This window comes from Python bivittatus, unplaced genomic scaffold (assembly GCF_059951505.1).
Source record: "Python bivittatus isolate LINGU-HERP-01145 unplaced genomic scaffold, Pbiv_v1 ctg000610_np1212, whole genome shotgun sequence".
Classification (NCBI taxonomy): domain Eukaryota; kingdom Metazoa; phylum Chordata; class Lepidosauria; order Squamata; family Pythonidae; genus Python; species Python bivittatus.
In genome coordinates this window covers 17,248,468-17,266,408 of record NW_028277088.1, presented here as the reverse complement: position 1 = coordinate 17,266,408, position 17,941 = coordinate 17,248,468, and the positions used below count along the sequence as shown (strand labels likewise).

Sequence of the window (17,941 nt, the reverse complement as noted above, 5' to 3'; positions counted from 1 at the left end):
ATGCATATTGTATAGGTCTGTTTAACATCTTTTCTAATTGACAGCATGTTATAATGGTCTGATTCCAAGTAAAGTTTTCTATGACCAATCTTATTTAAACTAATGTAAGACATTAACTAACAAACTTCTCATAGCTTTTGATCAGTAACTATTCTTACTAAGAAGTAAATCCTACTGATCTTAGAAAGCTTGTTAAGGATTTGTATGCAGTCTTAGCTGGATTTTAGCCAAATAAAGAAACACTCATAGGAAATTTATTAGTGCTTAAATCATGGCTTATAAGTCTTCATTGGTTTTGCTAGCTATACCAAAACTGTAGTCAACACTCCCTCTGCATATAACTGTCAAGCTCCTCTTTGGATATTTTCAAGTGAAAGGCCAACAAAAAGCATGCATAACTAGCTACTCCTGCCCAAAGGAATTCTGCACACCACTGGGTAGTGGTGTCCATTGGCCTACCCAGTCTGATATTCCCACCCCTTATTTTCACCATCTTTCCCCTGTGGGGGGAAAAATGACCACCATGATGAATTATGAATTTTAATGTGTCTGGCCAAGGATATTTGTAAGCTTTAGCCATGACAATTTATTGTTGCCACCAAATCATACCAGAAAACAGCCTCCCTCAACCTGGCAGATTCCAGATATACTGGGTATGCAACTCCTAAATCTCCCAGCCAACCTGGCTAAAGGCAAAACTGGCTAAGATCTTGGAGATTTGTAGAATCAGTACATCATAAAGTTGCCAGACTGGGGAAGGCTTCTCATCTAGGTAAGGGAAGGAATGTATTTCTTATATATCACATATATTTTGTTAACATTTTGTTCTAGACTCAATGTTCGAAATGCAATCACTGCAGGTTTATAGCCTAAATAATACAACCGAGTTTATGCTCCTTCTGATACTTCTTTTCAATTAGCTAATACTATCAAATATAACTTCATTCTATCTCTACCTTGACTCACTTATTCTCTGCAAGCAACTGTCATTTGGATGGCAGCTGCTTTACCAGAGTTTTTAAACTCAAAACCTCTCTGCTTTTCCTCTTCTGCCAACTTCCTTCCCTTCAGGAACCTGGCAAAACAGTAATGAAAAGCTATTCACAAAGTGGCTCACAAACAACACATTCTGTCACTGAAGGGATGCAAAACAGAAATGAAAGCAAAGCAGTAAATAAGAATGCTATTATGCAAATTAAAAGAATACAACTAATGTTGTTGAGAAGGTATCTGATTGCATTTATTCTGCTTTATTATAATCTTCTCTAAGATATTATAAGCTGCAGTTTTTGGTTTCAAACCCTAGAAATAAATAAATATGTATGATATAAATTTTATAACACACACACACACACACACAAATTTATAGAATTATAGATTTATACTGTATCTAATAAATGTGTGTATATAAATGTGTGTGTATGTGTATATATAGACATTAAGATTACAGATCATTAAATTCATGTTTTTCTCTTATTATGAACCACCCAGATAATATCAATTAAATAAGAAGGGGGGGGTGTACCATGAATATAGTTGTACAGAAACTATTGTTTATTTTACCTGAGCAATACATACACTCTCCATTTATTACAGTGCAACCTTCTTTTCCTATCAAAAAATAGGAAAAATGCTGTAAAAAGCAAGTTTCCTCTGAGTCAAGTATGATTTCTTGGATATGTCCACATCCTTTTCTTGGCAACACATAGGAATAGTTTGCCCTGCCTTCTTCCAATGTGCTTTTTGACTTCCCAACCTAGCAGGATTTTCTTGTCCTGACCAAATGCAACCCTGTTTAACTTTTCAAGATCACAAAGAGGATGCTGGGTGCTTCCACTTAGCTAGACAGCTTTACATGTGCAAATGGTTTATAAAATAGTTCTGTGGTTATGTGCAGTGGCTTCCACCAGAAATGAAAATACAAAATGTAGCTTAATTATGCTGAGTGTCCTTTCTCCTAAGATATCCAGAGATCACAAGGTATTTAAATCAGAAATGAAAAGGGAACAAACTGTTAGAATAAAGGTTGCTATGTATACTAGTTTGCTCAAGGGGCATGAATGATCACATTCATTTTACAATTTACCCTAGGCTAAACTGTACTGATTTAAGCAAAATGTAAAAAGTCTGCTGACTGTGAACTCAAGTAACCTGGAATTATATTAAATCCAAAATAGGAAACTGGAGTTTTATTATACTGTAACAGCATCCCTGTGGACACATGATCAAAATTCGGGCACTTGGCAACTGGCATGTATTTACGACAGTTGCAGTGTCCTGGGATCACATGACCACTATTTGCGATCTTCCCAGGGGATTTCTGACAAGCAAAGTCAATCAGGGAAGCCGGATTCACTTAACAACCGTGTGATTCACTTAATAATTGGGGCAAAAAGGTCGTAAAATCAGGCACAGCTCACTTAATGACTGCATCACTTAGCAATGGAAGTTCTGATCCCAATTGTGGTCGTAAATCAAGGACTACCTGTAATCCTCTAAGAGGGAATTATTTGTAACAAAGCAAAATAACAGTGAGATCTGAAGCATTAGATGTCAAGCAACAAGAGTTGAAACACTATAACATATTTCTCCTGTCAAGTCTTTTCATGCTGCTTCCAACCTAAGATAGGCAGTCATTAGCAGAAGCCACATGGAAGAATTCACTTCAGAGAATCACTGTGAAGAAACTACTAGGTTAAAAATGTCGTAGAGAAGGTCAGCTGAAGTGCTGAATGGGATAGGAAATGTGGTAGAACTTGAGTTGGAAGAGATTATTCCTGAAATCTGTGTGAAGCCCACAGAAAGTATTTTTGACACATTTTCAGCCCTCACTTTCTTCCTCATAACACCATGATTTATCTCAATCAGCATAGGGAGTGCGTAAGAAAAATCCACTTTTCTTAGATCAAATGCATAAATCGGGATTCAGACTAAAATCCTTACTTTATTCATACATTGCATCACAGCAGATCATCTTAGTATATTACTGTATAAACTGATATTGGTCTTCAACTTTTATTATTTATGGCAAAATGGACAGTGCCAAAAGACTATAGAAATTATGGTTCAATTTTTTTGAAATGCAGAAAGTAGTTCTAATGAAGTTACCCAAGAGTAACCTGGGAACACTTTAGTTTAATGCAACTTGGTTATATATTGAAGCAATTAATTTGACTAAAAAAGTTATGTCCTAGCATTCTGATCATTTAACCAAAGGATTTGTACAAAAGTACATGCAGTCTTGATTCATTTCTCTAGCCGGCAATAGTCAGGGTCAAAGAATTTCCGTCATGGCATACTTCCAAGTCTCTCAGGTATTTGCATATGGAAGGAAACACCTTGAGCTACAATGGAAAATATGTCAAAGTGTACTGTACTATAGCACAAAACTACCATTCATCTCTTACACTCCCACACAAAGAAGCAGGGATTTTAGAGTTTTCCTTGAACATGGCTAGGTAAAATTTAGTTGTAATTTTAATGGCAAGTTTAAGAATCAATATTATTTGAAGGCTCACTGAGTATCCATTTAAACATATATAGTCTTAGAAAATTATTTTAATGTATGAATGTATTTCACCACAATCAATGTATTATATGCTGCTGTTTATTTAAAGCCATTTGCAAGCAAAAATTGCATGTAGAATACTGAAAGAGCTGGCACAAAAGGAGTGGGATAGTCCCTTCCTCCACTGTTGCCAGTGCAGAAACTAAGCAGCTGTCAGGGGAGAGGAATGCCGCTCTTGTACCTAGCATATAAATACAGCAAGTTGAACACTCTTTCAGCACCTAACAGGCTAGTAAACATTTTGTTTTTTGCAAAGATTGGAGGAGCTACTTACAACCAAAGGATACTACTATTATAAATAAATCCTGTTTAACATTTATGTATCTAAAGGGTTAGGGGAACGCGGTGGCGCAGCGGCTTAATGACGCTGAAAGTTGGCAGCCAGAAATGGTCGACACTTCAGCGGTTCGAGTCCAGCCTTCGCGTTAACAGGGAGAGCTCCTGTTTCCTCCCCAGTTCCTGTCAACCCAACAGTTCGAAAACTCACATGAGTAGATAAATGGGTACTCTCACTCCAGTGGGAGGAAAAATGCTGGCGGCGCCTTGCAAAGGGAGACGGGAGCAGTTGCCGGTAAGCACGAAACTGCGCTCGCCCGAAAAAGGGCACGAAGCAACGGAAGCCCCACCTCCTGCGCTCGCCAGCTGGGGTCTGCTCTAGGAAGGAGGCACTGGCAAACCACTTCCGAAACACCTTGCCTTGAAAACTGCAAGGACTCGTCCAAGCAGTCACTGCAGAGTCGGTAATGACTGAACGCAGATTTAAAAAAAAAAAAAAAAAAATCTAAAGGGTTAAATTAGGGAATAATGGATGCTAACTTTTGAGCAACAGTGTATGGTAATACTACAGAACATTCATTCATACATGCCATACACAGTGGCAAATGATATACAGGTAATCCTTGCTTACCTACTGCCTCGTTTAGTGACTGCTTGAGGTTATGACAGTGTAAAAAAAAAAAACCCAGATTTGCGACCAATTCTCATATTTATGACTGTTGCGGTGTCCCACAGTCACATGATCACAATCTGCATGCTTCACAACTGGCTTCCAACAAGCAGAGTTAATGAAGAGTGCAGAAGTAAAATCGCAAATAGCAGCCACTTGATGTCTCGCTTAATGACCATGGTGATTCTCTTAATGACTGAAGCTAAAGTGAGGTTGTAAGCCCATCATGGTCATGTGATGTTTCACACTTAGTGACCACTGTGCTTAGTGACAGAGTTGCTGGTCCCAATTGTGGTCACTAAGTGAGGACTACCTGTATTAAATTGTTATTAGGACACTTGTCTATTTAGTTATGTTTGATTTACTTTTAAATTTATATCCTGTCTTTCTTCTGGGACCTGAATTGCCCTGTGAAGAACTTCCAGCTGAGTTATAGAATTCGTGATTGGAACATAGTAAGTTCCATGTGAAGTGAGAGCTAGGACCTGAGCCTCCCTGGTCAAGATCAAATCTGATATTCATGTAAAACCTATAATAAAGTTTTGAAACATGCTTTATTCACAGAAGGGTCAGTAAGGTTGTTACCAAGCTCAACACTGACATCCATTCCATATAGACATCTGAAAAAGAGAATCATGTACAACACTTCATAACAACCACAGGTTCTCCTGACTATAGAACACTGCAAACCTAACCACATCTAGAAGTAGTGCCTTTGGATCTAAGCATCTGTTAACTTCCTGGCATTTTAATCTTGTCAAAATTTGCACTGGGTGGGTGGGGGGATAGATAAAACTAACATATTAAAAAAAAAATCCTTTTAAGAAATCCTTTGGACCACGTGATTAAAACTGAAATAAAAGTTTTTTAAAAAAATAAGTAATTAATTTCTAAATCATATTTACGTGGCCACCCATCTCACAGAAGGTGATTCTGGGTGGTATATGATAAAACCATGAAATAACAATATTAAAACACACTACCATTAGAAACACTGAAGTTATTATTTTAAAAAGGCTAGGAAAGAGCACTGAATATTACAAACAGTGGAGCCACCTCTTTGAGCAGGAGTTGTGAGTCTAGGAGGACACCCAAGTTGTGCACCAAGTCTGTCTGGGGCAGTGCAACACAATCCAGTACCAAAGATGGTATACTCCCAGGACTGGGAGGCCCCAAAATCCAGAGCACTCAGTCTTGCCAGGGTTCAGCTAAAGCCTATTGTTCCCCATCCAGATCCCCACAGTCTCCAGGCACCAGGATAAGACATCAACAGCATTAATTTGCCAGGGGCAGAGATGTATAATTGGGTATCATCAGCGTACTGATGATACCTCACCCCATGGTGACAGATGAGTTCACTCAGTGGCCTCATGTAGATGTTAAATAGGAGAGGAGAGAGCACTGAACCCTATGGCACCCCACATAGCAGGGTCCAAGGGCAGGATCTCTCCCCATCACCACTGACATGGTAATGAGGGCATGATCTGACCATGACAAGGGGGACACTAAAAGCTCCCCCAGTTCCAGATCACATTGCCACTACTCCGACAGTAAAGCCAGACCAGGTGTGTGACCACTATCCCGTGTCGGACCCTGGATGACCTGGGATAGGCCTATGGCTGTCATGGTAGCCATGAACTCCTTAGCCGCCTCTGAATCCACTCCAGAGAGGGTAGATTGAAGTCCCCCAAGACCATAAGTCTGGGGAACTCCACTGCCAACCCGGATATGCAGTCAAGCAGCTCAGGCCAGGAGGCTGGTACAGTAGCAACAATCTCAACTGATCCCTAGAGCACAACTTAATGAATAGGATCTTGTATCTGGCAACCTGCGGAGCAGCACCCCTGAAAGCCTTAAGAGACTCCCAGATGACAATCATCACACATCCACCCCTGCCCTGGAGATCTCACTGATGCCACACCCAAAATCCTGCTGGGCACATTTCTGAAGGAGCCACCCCCTCTTCCAGACCCAGCCAGGTCTCAGTAATGTATGTCAGGTTGGCCCTTTCATCTGTGATTATATCACAAACGAGGGAGGCTTTATTACAGGCTAACCTGGCATTCAGTAGCAGCAGCCAAAAGCTAGGGCATTTAGGATAGAGAAACAGAGAACCTCAACATGTTCAATGAAAATCAAGAAACAGATTGTTATGGACAGAAAGTGCAGTTAAAATTAAAGTTAACAAAATAACACAACCCTAAAATAACTATTGATAAAGGACCCTTCTTGATAAGATGCAAAAAATGGATTAAACTATAGCAGCAGCAACTAACTGAAATGAAGACTAAATATGTGTAAGAAATATTTGCTATTACAAATGAAGTATGATAGTGAATATACAATGTGGGGTTTCCATTTTACTGGAAGGATAGTAATGGAACCCTTTTTTATTTACTAAAGGACATTAGTTGACAGGGGAAAAAAACCTCTAGTAATAAAAACACCTGAAATCAACATGGAAAACAATACATATAATTCAGAGTTGGAGCAATGCAATAGAAATAAGCACCACTATAGTGGTAAAGTAATACTATTTAGTAACCTTATAGGCCCAAATCCAAAAAGTGTGTTTACATGGTTACCATATTCATGGTGGAGGGGTAAAAAGCAACTAACTTTAGACACTGAGAAACCACTAAGAATTTCCAAGGCATTTCTCATGAAGTGTATCTGGGTTGTATAGAAAAAGTGACTGATCTGTAACTGAAGTACGAAACATATATTTACAGTTTTTAAAAGCCAGAGGAAATGCCATCTCTAGCAGTTAGATATAACAAACAATATACAAATTGAATTAAATTTAAAAATAGAGATAAAATGATTATTTCCATACGTGATTTAACAAAGATAGTGACAGGACAGGCACATGCAGGTCTTCTAAACTGATGTTCCACCATGTGTGATGGGTTATCTTTCAGATACATTTGTACAAGTCGGTCTAAAGGAGGGTAATTTAATATCTTGCTAACAGAGATCTTAAAAGTGGTTGTCAAATGGGTAAAATTAATCATTTATTCTTCAAAGTAAGCAATTTTATATTCCAGATACCATGTTTGTCTTGTATTACAAGAAGTGTATTGCCATTTTTCTTTTTTCCTGTACAGCAACTAGTTCCAAATCCTGAAGATTTAATCTCACACATCTGTTTTAAAAAAGAATGCCCTACACTGATTTCTCTAAGGCTACGCCTTCTCAAATACTCTGTAGACTAATACATGTAGTCCTTCCCAAATGCAGATATAGGCCATCCAAAACTGTCATCTCTAGAAAGATACAGGAAAAGAAGATAAGCATTTCAGGACACAAAAACTAACAAATAGAATTAATGAATACATACAATTTATGATATTCTAGGCACATATTGCAATGGAAGAACAAATGGCACTTTTCAAAGTAACCAAAGTTTATCCAATGAAATGTTCTACATCATAAGATGCAGGGAATGTGAACAAAGCAAGGTGGATAATCAGTTAAAACAGGGATGCAAAAAACATTATTTTGTATGTATGTGTGTATAAATATATAATGTATTTACTTATTTCAGTATTTATAGGGCAGCCAAACTCAAACAATATGACTCTGGGCAGCAAATAACAAGAATAAACATTTAGCACAAAAACCACCCCTACATCATTAAGAAATAATCCAATATATAAAATGGCAAGCAGAACAAAACAATTAAAATAATCAAAAGGGGACTCCATTCAGCTAGACCCATATGCCTGGGGAAAAATCAGGCCCTCACCACTTTTCCAAAGGCAAGCAGAGCTCAGGTCCACCATACACCGGGGGGGGGGGGGATTGTTCCAGCACACGATATTGAACACAACTCACTGAAACTGCAGTATAATTAAAACTGTGTCTTTGAAACATGCATACTTTGAACTTTGTTCAAAGATGAACATTATCAACTTGGTGCCACAATCTAATGTTTCAATTGTTCCTCAAATTCATTATTATTAAAATGGCTACCCTGAAGTCTGTGATTTTGTGACTATGGAATTTTAAATGGACATCAGTGGGTCCTTAGTGAAGTTGGTCTTTATACTCTCCAGTTTTACTTGTACACTCAATTCAAGATCAACATCAAACCATAAGAACCATACAACCAATCTTTGAAAATGCAATGTAAGGGAAACCCATGTTTGTATATAACTCTGTTTTTAAACAACTACTTACAAAGGATAAAAGAGGCAGTAACAATTGTGATAGGCATTTTGTTGGATCCAGCAGAGTTCTTCTATCATTATGATTATTTTGACCAGTTGTCTTAGGCAGAACATAGCCCATTTTTACACAAGTGAGCAAAACTTGTCAATTACTTGCTATTGGAGCTTGCTCCTCTTCAGAGGCTACAGTCATAGTGAATAAATTGTAGGGTCACCTTGAGTAGTTTTTTTTCTCTTCTTCCTGCTCCAAGGGAATCTACATCATAACACAAATGATCGCCATGTCCAAATGAGGATAGAATGTCTACTTGGGCAGTGACCTTAACCCCTACATGAAAAAGAAGATCCTCCCATTCCTTCTACAGTGGAAGCAGCTGTATGTGTGTAAGAAAAAGGACAGAGGGATGAAAAAAATACAGGAGTCTAGGAGAAACAGGCCTATTACCATTTTATTGCTTTCCACTTTGACTGCTTAAGCATAACCAGCAGTTAATATTAATTAACTCAGGCTTGGTGATGTGAGTAATGATTAGAAAATAAATGCTTATATTACTGTGGTGTAGCTCTAGAGATGGTTTAAAAAAGAAACTTGCATCACATCCCTAGCAGCACATGGGCAGGTTCTAGCAGGAATAAGGTAAGCCACATTTTGGTACAGTCCATCAACTTTGTCAAATTCAACTTAGATTGCTTGTCTCGCATCTACTCTCATACTTTTCATGCAGAACAAGCAACCATAATTCCCACATGTATTGAAGAAACAACCTGCCCCCAGCCCTTAGCATCCCTGTCCTTCCACTCCTTACGCATTCACCAACACACAATCTGTTCCTTCCTTAAAGTTCAGTTCTCCTCTTTAAGATTTGGAATTATTTTTAAAAATGTATCATTTGCTCTGAAGCAAAAACAAAATTAACTTTAGCAATATCAGACTTCAAAATTTCAAAATAAGAACAGCTGCTGTTACATGAAATCCAAACTGTACTACCTCAACTACTGTCCTTCCTTGTATAAGCAGTTTATCTTGTTCATTTTAATTTGTCTTGTGTTTCTTATTTCATATATTTGTTTCTTCCCCATGCAATGACAAACTCTTATAATACATATTTGTGGTAGTCTGGGCACTAAGTAAAAGAATTGTCAATCAATATTAATTTTTCCTAAAATATAACTATACAGCAACTAGAACTTCAAACTATGCATGCTTTTTAAATCTGTCTCTCTCCAATATACCTTTTTCTTGAACTGAGCTATTCCAATGCCTGCAATCCAAAACAGTTCTCAATAACCAATTTAATAGTTTAAAAAATTAGCTAAGGCAGAAAGTACCCTAAATAACCAGCTCATAATCATTTACTAATGATTATGGCATACTGTAAAGCATCGGAGATGGAGTGCAGAAAAAGAAAGGGAAAGGAGTTTAGTTTCTTCCTTTTGCACAATACTGTTTTTTCTGCTTTATAAACTACTAAATATAATGAACAAACCTGACCACTCCAAGCGCAATACAGGTTACATATCAAACTCCAGTTGTGGTTGATCATGCAGTCTAAAATCCTGAACTGGGCCATGACTGCTATAGCGCAGACTGCATCTCTCCTCTGACTCAGCTTTTGCCTCTGTAGTACTCAGATCTGCAAGCTATGCAGTGAAGAGACTCAGGAAAGAGGTCTTTCCCTCCCTCCCTCCCTCCCTCCTGCCAAATCAGCAATATAGCAAGCTGCAGAGTGCATTTAAAATGCAAGATGGTAGTGCCAAATCCTACATTCATAGAAAAGAGAAAAGGGGAAACCCCTGAATATTTTGATAGCAAAAACTGCAGCACAGCTGAGATCTCCCTATGCTCTTTGCAACTAAATATATTAGAACTGTGTGTAAATTAAGGCTGTAATCCTACACAAAACTTACTGAGGATAAATCTCAGTGGATTCATAGGAGAGAATTCCAAATACAAAGGTATTTGACTATATTTGTGCATATATTTTAAATGAAACCAACTTAGAACTTTCATCACTTTAAATATCCAATTAGCTGCTTCAAATAATGTTTAACCAAGTTAATCAAGGTTTCCTCATTTGGTGATACAGAGAAGATAACACACAGTTTTTATTTCTCCAAAGCCAAACAGATGAAGGGAAGTCCCTCGAAAAAATTATTAAAGAGAAACACCTTGGCTAAAACCAATTGAAAGGGATCAGTATGGTTACCTGTACATTTCCAAAGTGATCAGTAAAGTCTGAATAAGAAATGGGATTTATAACTAAACTTCTAATTTTACCCTCATTTCAAGGTAGTGTAGGAGAATAACCAAGAACTGTGTTGTAAATCAATATGTTCTCAGTTTATATCTCACTTAGGTCATGAATTCATCAGATGAAAAGGAAATAGGAATAGGCCTTAGGAAACCATATTCTGCAATATGGCAGAATTAGTACTTACCTACCTTATAAAGTTATTGTAAGAATTGCATTCCAATATGAGAAGGAGAGAGGATGATAAAAAACAATTTCTAAGGGAGAAGCAACATTATTTTTCCAGGGGACAATGGTAGAAACTAAACCCTACAAAAGAAAATGGGGAAGGAAAAGGATATAATTGTAGATACAAGAACAACTAAAGATAATTGAGTAGCTCAATCAGCAAATTGTTTCAGTAGAAGGTAATACAGAATAGACTATACAATCCAAGTAATTCTTTCAGGTGACATCACTGGATCTCATACAATTGCACAAGTCCCAATTTTTCCCGAGACATTACTGCATGGTAGTGTTCCTCCCAGTCCCATTCCACTAATAAACTGCAAGCTGCAAATTTAGACAAGCAATCAACAGAGTTGGTTATGATTGTTGTTCATGTATACAAGGTGGTAGATTCCCCCAGCCTCTCCCTCTTATAGAAAAAACAACCTTAGTTCTTTCAACCCTAGGGAAACAGATATAGAAGTTGGCTGGTGTGGGTCTTCCGGGCTGTGTGGCCACACAGCCCGGAAGACCCACACCAGCCATCGTATTCCGGCCGTGAAAGCCTTCGACAATAGATATAGAAGTTGCTGAGACCTGGGAAAAGTTGGGATATCTTCAAAAGCAATAAATAAACCATACTTAATATTATCCTCAAAGGATAGCTAATTGCTTTTTTCTTTGAGAATGGGGAGCCCATGTTCATAAAGGATCAGTAAACATGAGTTGTTTCCCACCAGAGTCCCTGTCAGACAGGGACACTGCAGAAGCTAGAGAAGAAAAAAATACTCTGAGTTGTTTTCCGTTTTCAAACTTAAAGTTTCTGAAGAAAGAAGAAATCATGTCTGCCCCTTTTTAAAATTAGCACATGGTCTCTGTAGCAACAGATGCTGGAAATGGCACTATCTCTTCTCACTGATTGAAGCTGTTATGCCCCTGGACCTGTGGCCAACAACCCTAATTTTTTACCAACTTAGAAACTCTTGCAAAACTTAAGTATTTTGTGTGTGTTTGTATGTTTTATTAAAAATCCAAAGCAACCACAGAAAAGGAGTAGAATAACAAATCAGAGAGAGTGGGGGAAGAAGGAAATACAAATTTACAATATTGCACCTCTCATACCCTATAAATTTGTTTTTAACCCTGATCAAAAGAAAAATCCACTCCTGTTTCCTCACCAAACTTTCTAATTCCAAACAGCCAAATTTAGGAACGGGTGGGGAGGCATTTCTTCTTTTTAGTAGACAATGGGTAGGCAACAGAAACCTTCAGATCTATTGCAAATCACCCAGAGTTGTGCCAGTTGATCCTGATCTAGGTTTTGCACACCCTATATAACTATCTTTGTAACGTTTAACATGCTAACTACTCCAGCCTTGAAAGCAGTATGTTACAACAAGTTACAATTACCAAGAGCCTGTGATGCTAGCCTCAGTGTACTGAACTGATCAACTCCAGAGTCTTAAGTCTTAAAACTTAAGACTCTGAACACAGGAAGAATTGCAACACTGAAGTGCTTAGTAGTTTCACTTCTCTTGACTAGCAGCAAACCCACCACCCCAACCCCACTATATGTGATTTATATTGATTGTAATGTTCCTGTTTGGATTCCAGGTCAGTATAAATGGAATTCTTTTAACTAAAACAGCAAACAAAAAGCCTGGGATTTTATTGTAGCCCTATTCAGATACCATCATGCAAGTAATAGTGAAAAGCCCTATTCCTCCAAAAGTCACACTGGAACGTTAGTTAAAAGGGAGAGGTCTGCATCTTTAGTGTGGTCTCCACAACACAGAGTACTTTGCTCATACAGATGTGTCTTAACTGGCATCACAGCACTTCTCAAGAGGCAGGGGTGCCAATCTCTGTTCACACAAGTTTAAGCCCTTTTGATAACGCCCGAATGGGGCTTTTACTTTAGTATATGTTAACATTTATATATGAGGTGTACCTTTAAAACACCCTAATGATCCAGTCCTACAGTCTTGGTTTAGTTGCAGTGGCTCAAGTACTACAATTAAAATATTTTCACTCTTTTGTAAGACACCAAGCTCTGTGTCATTTAAATTCCAAAGATCCACTTAACTAACTCTGCTCTGTATTTGCCATATATAAATCAGAGTTAAATATGTGCAAGTAAACAATAGACCCTATCAATTTATTATCAAGAAGCACTGCAATTTGTGAACTGTTAATATTCTGAAGTTCTTTTATGTGGCCACTACAATAATTAATAACATGTCCATATCATATTTTATAGTAGAAAACCAAAATAGCACAACTACCTCCTTAGCTTTCAAACTAGAGGAAGCACAAATTCAAATCCCTACTAAAACAGAAATGTTGCACAAGCTTATCTTGGGTCAGTTATATTTCCCGCATCACTGTTGCAGCTATGGCAGAAAAACTCTGAGTTCTCTGAAGGGAGGGATACAACTTTAATTAATTAAGTCTAATTTGCTTTATGAATTCTCAGCTCAAAAAGCTGAACTCATATAATATTGTGTATTCATTTTTCATTCTATTTCTCAAAAGATGAAATTTACAATATTTATAGTATATAATTTGCAATATTATAAATAGTATATCTATTTATATTTATAGATATACTAAAATGAAAGTCATATGTAGAATGAATATGAGTTTAGCACAGACATCAATGGGCTGAAGTGCACTACTCTATTCTTAACTGTGGCCCATTAAAATGAAAGTAACTAAGTAATTGTTAACATACTGCTGATTTTACAAACAGCAGATGTATTTTTAAAATAATCTGTGAATTTTATAATTTCCTAAGCCATTTTTTAAAGGTCCAAAATCTTTTGAGACCATCAAATCTGACAAGATTTTGGTATTCTCAGCCAAATTCTAACTTTTCAGGTAGGAACAAAAACTACCTAAGACTGTGTGATCACATGAGAGTTTATCTATTTTTCTTAAATTTAATAACTATATTTCATTTAATTAGAATAGATATCAACACTATCTGGGGGGAAGCCTTATGGTGACTACACACATTGTTTTGCCAATCTCTGTTTTATATGGTGATCCTCAGGTTCAATGGGAACACAGTGAATGACCAAAACAGAAAGTTTGAAAACCACTGATTCACATTCATCCAACTCCAACACCTTCAAGAAGATAGAGAAAGCTAATGATTAGCAGACAACAGATTCCAAGCATGAAAAGCAAATATGGTTTGGTCCAGTGATAACAGTTAAAAACATGTAAGGAATGACATAAAAAGCAGCAACTTTAATATGGGTTGTAAAGCAGAAGAATTACCATGAATTAACCAAAGAATGAGTTCTTTCATTCAAAAGGCAAGTTGCACTGCTTTGCAAATTAACCCTGAACTAAAGTAAAGTAAAGTTTTTTACCTTTGGTTGAGGAACATTAGTGTCTAATGTCTGTAACAAGATCAGAAAAAGCTCAGTGTAGAGCCATCTCTAAAGCTCTACAATAGCCTATATACTAGCCTATATACTTTTATAAAGCATTTTATAGAGGGCATACTTTTTGTGGCCTCCCAGAATACCCCAAAGTACGCAGGACTAACACCTTTTAGGTGGATTTGGGGAGTTTTAGGGGCAAAACAAGTGCCTTAAACCTTTCTGGTACTAAAGAAATTCATTTCAGCCATAAAACTCCTGAAACACCTCTGAAAATGATTCCTGATCCCACTCACTTTTGGAATATGGCCTCTGACATGCCACACAAAAAGGCAATGGAATTTGCACACTCAAACAAACTGCATTGGAAGAAAAACATTAGCTTTCTGGTATAGGGTTTTTTTTTTTTCCACAGATTCTTGCAATAGCAGTTCTTTGCCTTGGCAATTGTGTTTGCATAAGTGAACCCTAGGTAGTTCTGCTTTCGTGCACAGCATTCATTTTGCCACTGACAGATGCCCCAACTGTCAGCATCAAATGATATTATAAGATAATGATATCCACAACAGTCTGCTTTTGCTTGTTCAAATCTGACTTCATAGGTCAGTTCCAAAGTGACAGTGCTCCCAGTATGATGCTTTCCAAAAGTATTCCTTTAGAAATAAAGCCCACAAACTGCATTCATATTTAAAGTTCCTTATGCAGTAGTAATACACAGATAGCTGGAAGTAAATGATAAAGTTGGGTTTTGATTTTTGAAAATGATGCAGCAGGATGATTTCACTGAAAAAGCTGCTTATAGTTTAATACTGGTTAAATCTTTTTTAAAAAAAATTTGAGAGAAAATGAAAGAGAAATAGATTGCACAATACAATCTTGCATCTCTGCAAAAGTGAAGACTGGCAAAGGTGGATAAATATTCTTCCATTTTCACAAAAAATACCATAAACAAAGTCTTGTATATCCCTAAATAGGACAATGGGGAATACTACCATTATTGGAAAGCCTAATTTTTTCCCCATATATTTCCTTTTATTTTTCAACTGCTATAAACATCACAATCAAGCCAAGAATGTATATGACAAATACTGCTACATATTATCTGTAAAACAACACTGCTACAACATTGCTACCTACAGCTCTCAAAAGCAGCAGTTTGAGGCTCTCTCATTAATAAGTGTAGTTTTGCAGTCACTTAAGACTCCCAGGAATGCCAGACATCCTCCTTGAGCAAGATCAAAAAGGCACTGCCTCCATTAAAATGCCTAGGCTATGTTTGCATTGTCTACCTGAATTGTTATAAACAAAGCTCAACAACAGTTTCAAGATTTTGGTATTTACCTTCTGAACCAAGAGAAAACAGTCTGGAATATAACTGGCTCTTCATTATAGATCTCATCTGGGGAAAAATTTAATAATTGTTTCCAACTTCAGTAAAAGCAGAGGTATAGGTACTGGTGAAACAGGTTATACCTCCTAATGAAAGTCAAGAGTTCAGCAGAGAAAATCATGGATTGGATATAGGTTTAATTATACATAGAGAAAACTCATGAATTAATCACACCCAACTAACTTTTTGTCAATTTCATTGAATCTATTTATACACATGAGTAATTCTTGATCCAATTCAGCACATGCTAGTTATTTATTCCTACATGCACTGACATCAGAGTGTATGTAGCATCTTACATTATGTAGGCCAAAACAGGATGCTATTTCCAATGCTTAAAATTTTATAAAGATTGGAGAAACAGCCTAAGGAAAAAAAAATGAATGTTGTTAACAAAGGTGATAGGGCTTGGGGGAACAACTTAATGAAGAGAAACAGCCAATTTATTGTACCCTTCTGAATCCAGAGTATCCAAATGTTGCCATGATATTGGATCATGAAAAGGTTAAGGACTTTAAAAATTAAAACTTCAGAATCACAATGTCTGGATGTCAACTTTTTACCCACACACATATCAAGAAAGCAACAAAGCAATTTACTGAACAAGACAAAAAAAAAAGACAAGGCTAAACTGTATTATTGTCCTTATATTATAAATATATATTTATTGGTATTACTTTAGTATATTTTTCACTCCCTGCTATTTTTGGCTTGAAGCAGTTAAACTCTTAAATAAACATATGAAACCAATTCCCTGGTGCCTCTTTGCACCTAGAAATGTTAACATTATGCTCAGATCTAGAAAAACATAGAAAGAGATAATAAGCATGTGAAGTTAAGAAACTCTGCAAACAACCAAATGTAATCAATACTCTATAAAATGAGTGAGAGCTAAATTGGAACTATAGGAGTCATGAGACGACTACTAATCCATAAATTGCTGGCAATCATTTCAATTAACTATCAATTTGTTTTACCACTGTTTGAGCAAGAAGTATTTTTCCCTCTTTTCAAAATGCCCAAAGATCAAAGCTTAGCAGCTTTGCTTCAGTAACCTCTTAAACCAAGTGCATTCCATATTTAAAATTATTCATGTATTCACAGATAAGCAACTTCAGAGTAGATCAAGCAGGCTGGAGACACTACAGGGTTAGCGGAACTCTAGATAAGAACAAAGCAGTAACTGAAGCTAAAGAGAAGTAGTAGCATCTGCAAAGTTGATTTATATATGTAAGTAAACATCAGTACCTTTTTTTTATTCAGAGATGAGGACTGGACTGGGATTAATTTGCGTACTATGGTATCATTAAAAATCTTGTAACTGATTCAAAATTTAGATATGCTGATTAATTAGCACAGGCTACAGAGTCTACTGGCTCACTTGCCTTGGATTACCATATATTTTTGAGTTTCCTTTAAAACAGGAATAAAAAATATGTGGCAGTTCAATACAGTGGTGCTTAAAAGTTTGTGAATCCTTTCGAATTTTCAATATTTCTGTATAAATATGACCTAAACCTCATCTCTTCTCCACACAAGTCCTAAAACTAGATAAAGAAAATCCAATTAAACAAAGGGTCAAAAACATTATACTTGTTTATTTATTGAAGAAAATGGTCCAAAGCTACATATCTGTGGTAAAAGTATGTGAACCTCTAGGATTATCTGTTCATTTGAAGGGGAAATTAGAGTCAGGTGTTTCAATCAATGGGATGATAATCAGGTGTGAGTGTGGGAGGTCCTGCCTTATTTCAAGAACAGCATTCTGGATATTCACTATCAAAGTCTGATCTTCACAACATAGGTATGTGGAAGTGTGTCGTGGCTCAAACAAAGGAGATTTCTGAAGACCTCCAAAAAACAGTTGTTGATGCTCACCAGGCTGGAAAAGGTTACAGAACTATTTCCAAAGAGTTTGGACTTCACCAGTCCACTGTCAGGCAGATTGGGTACAAATGAAGACAATTCAACCACACTGTTACCCTCCCCAGGAGTGGCTGACCAACCAAGATCT

The 17,941-nt window shown here is 37.0% G+C and overlaps 1 protein-coding gene across 4 annotated transcripts in view; it reads right to left on the bottom strand.

Moving 5' to 3' along the window:
• The window catches only part of ARHGAP21 (Rho GTPase activating protein 21), a 101,626-nt gene that overhangs the window by 59,918 nt on the left and 23,767 nt on the right, over nucleotides 1-17,941 (bottom strand). The window lies entirely within an intron of this gene.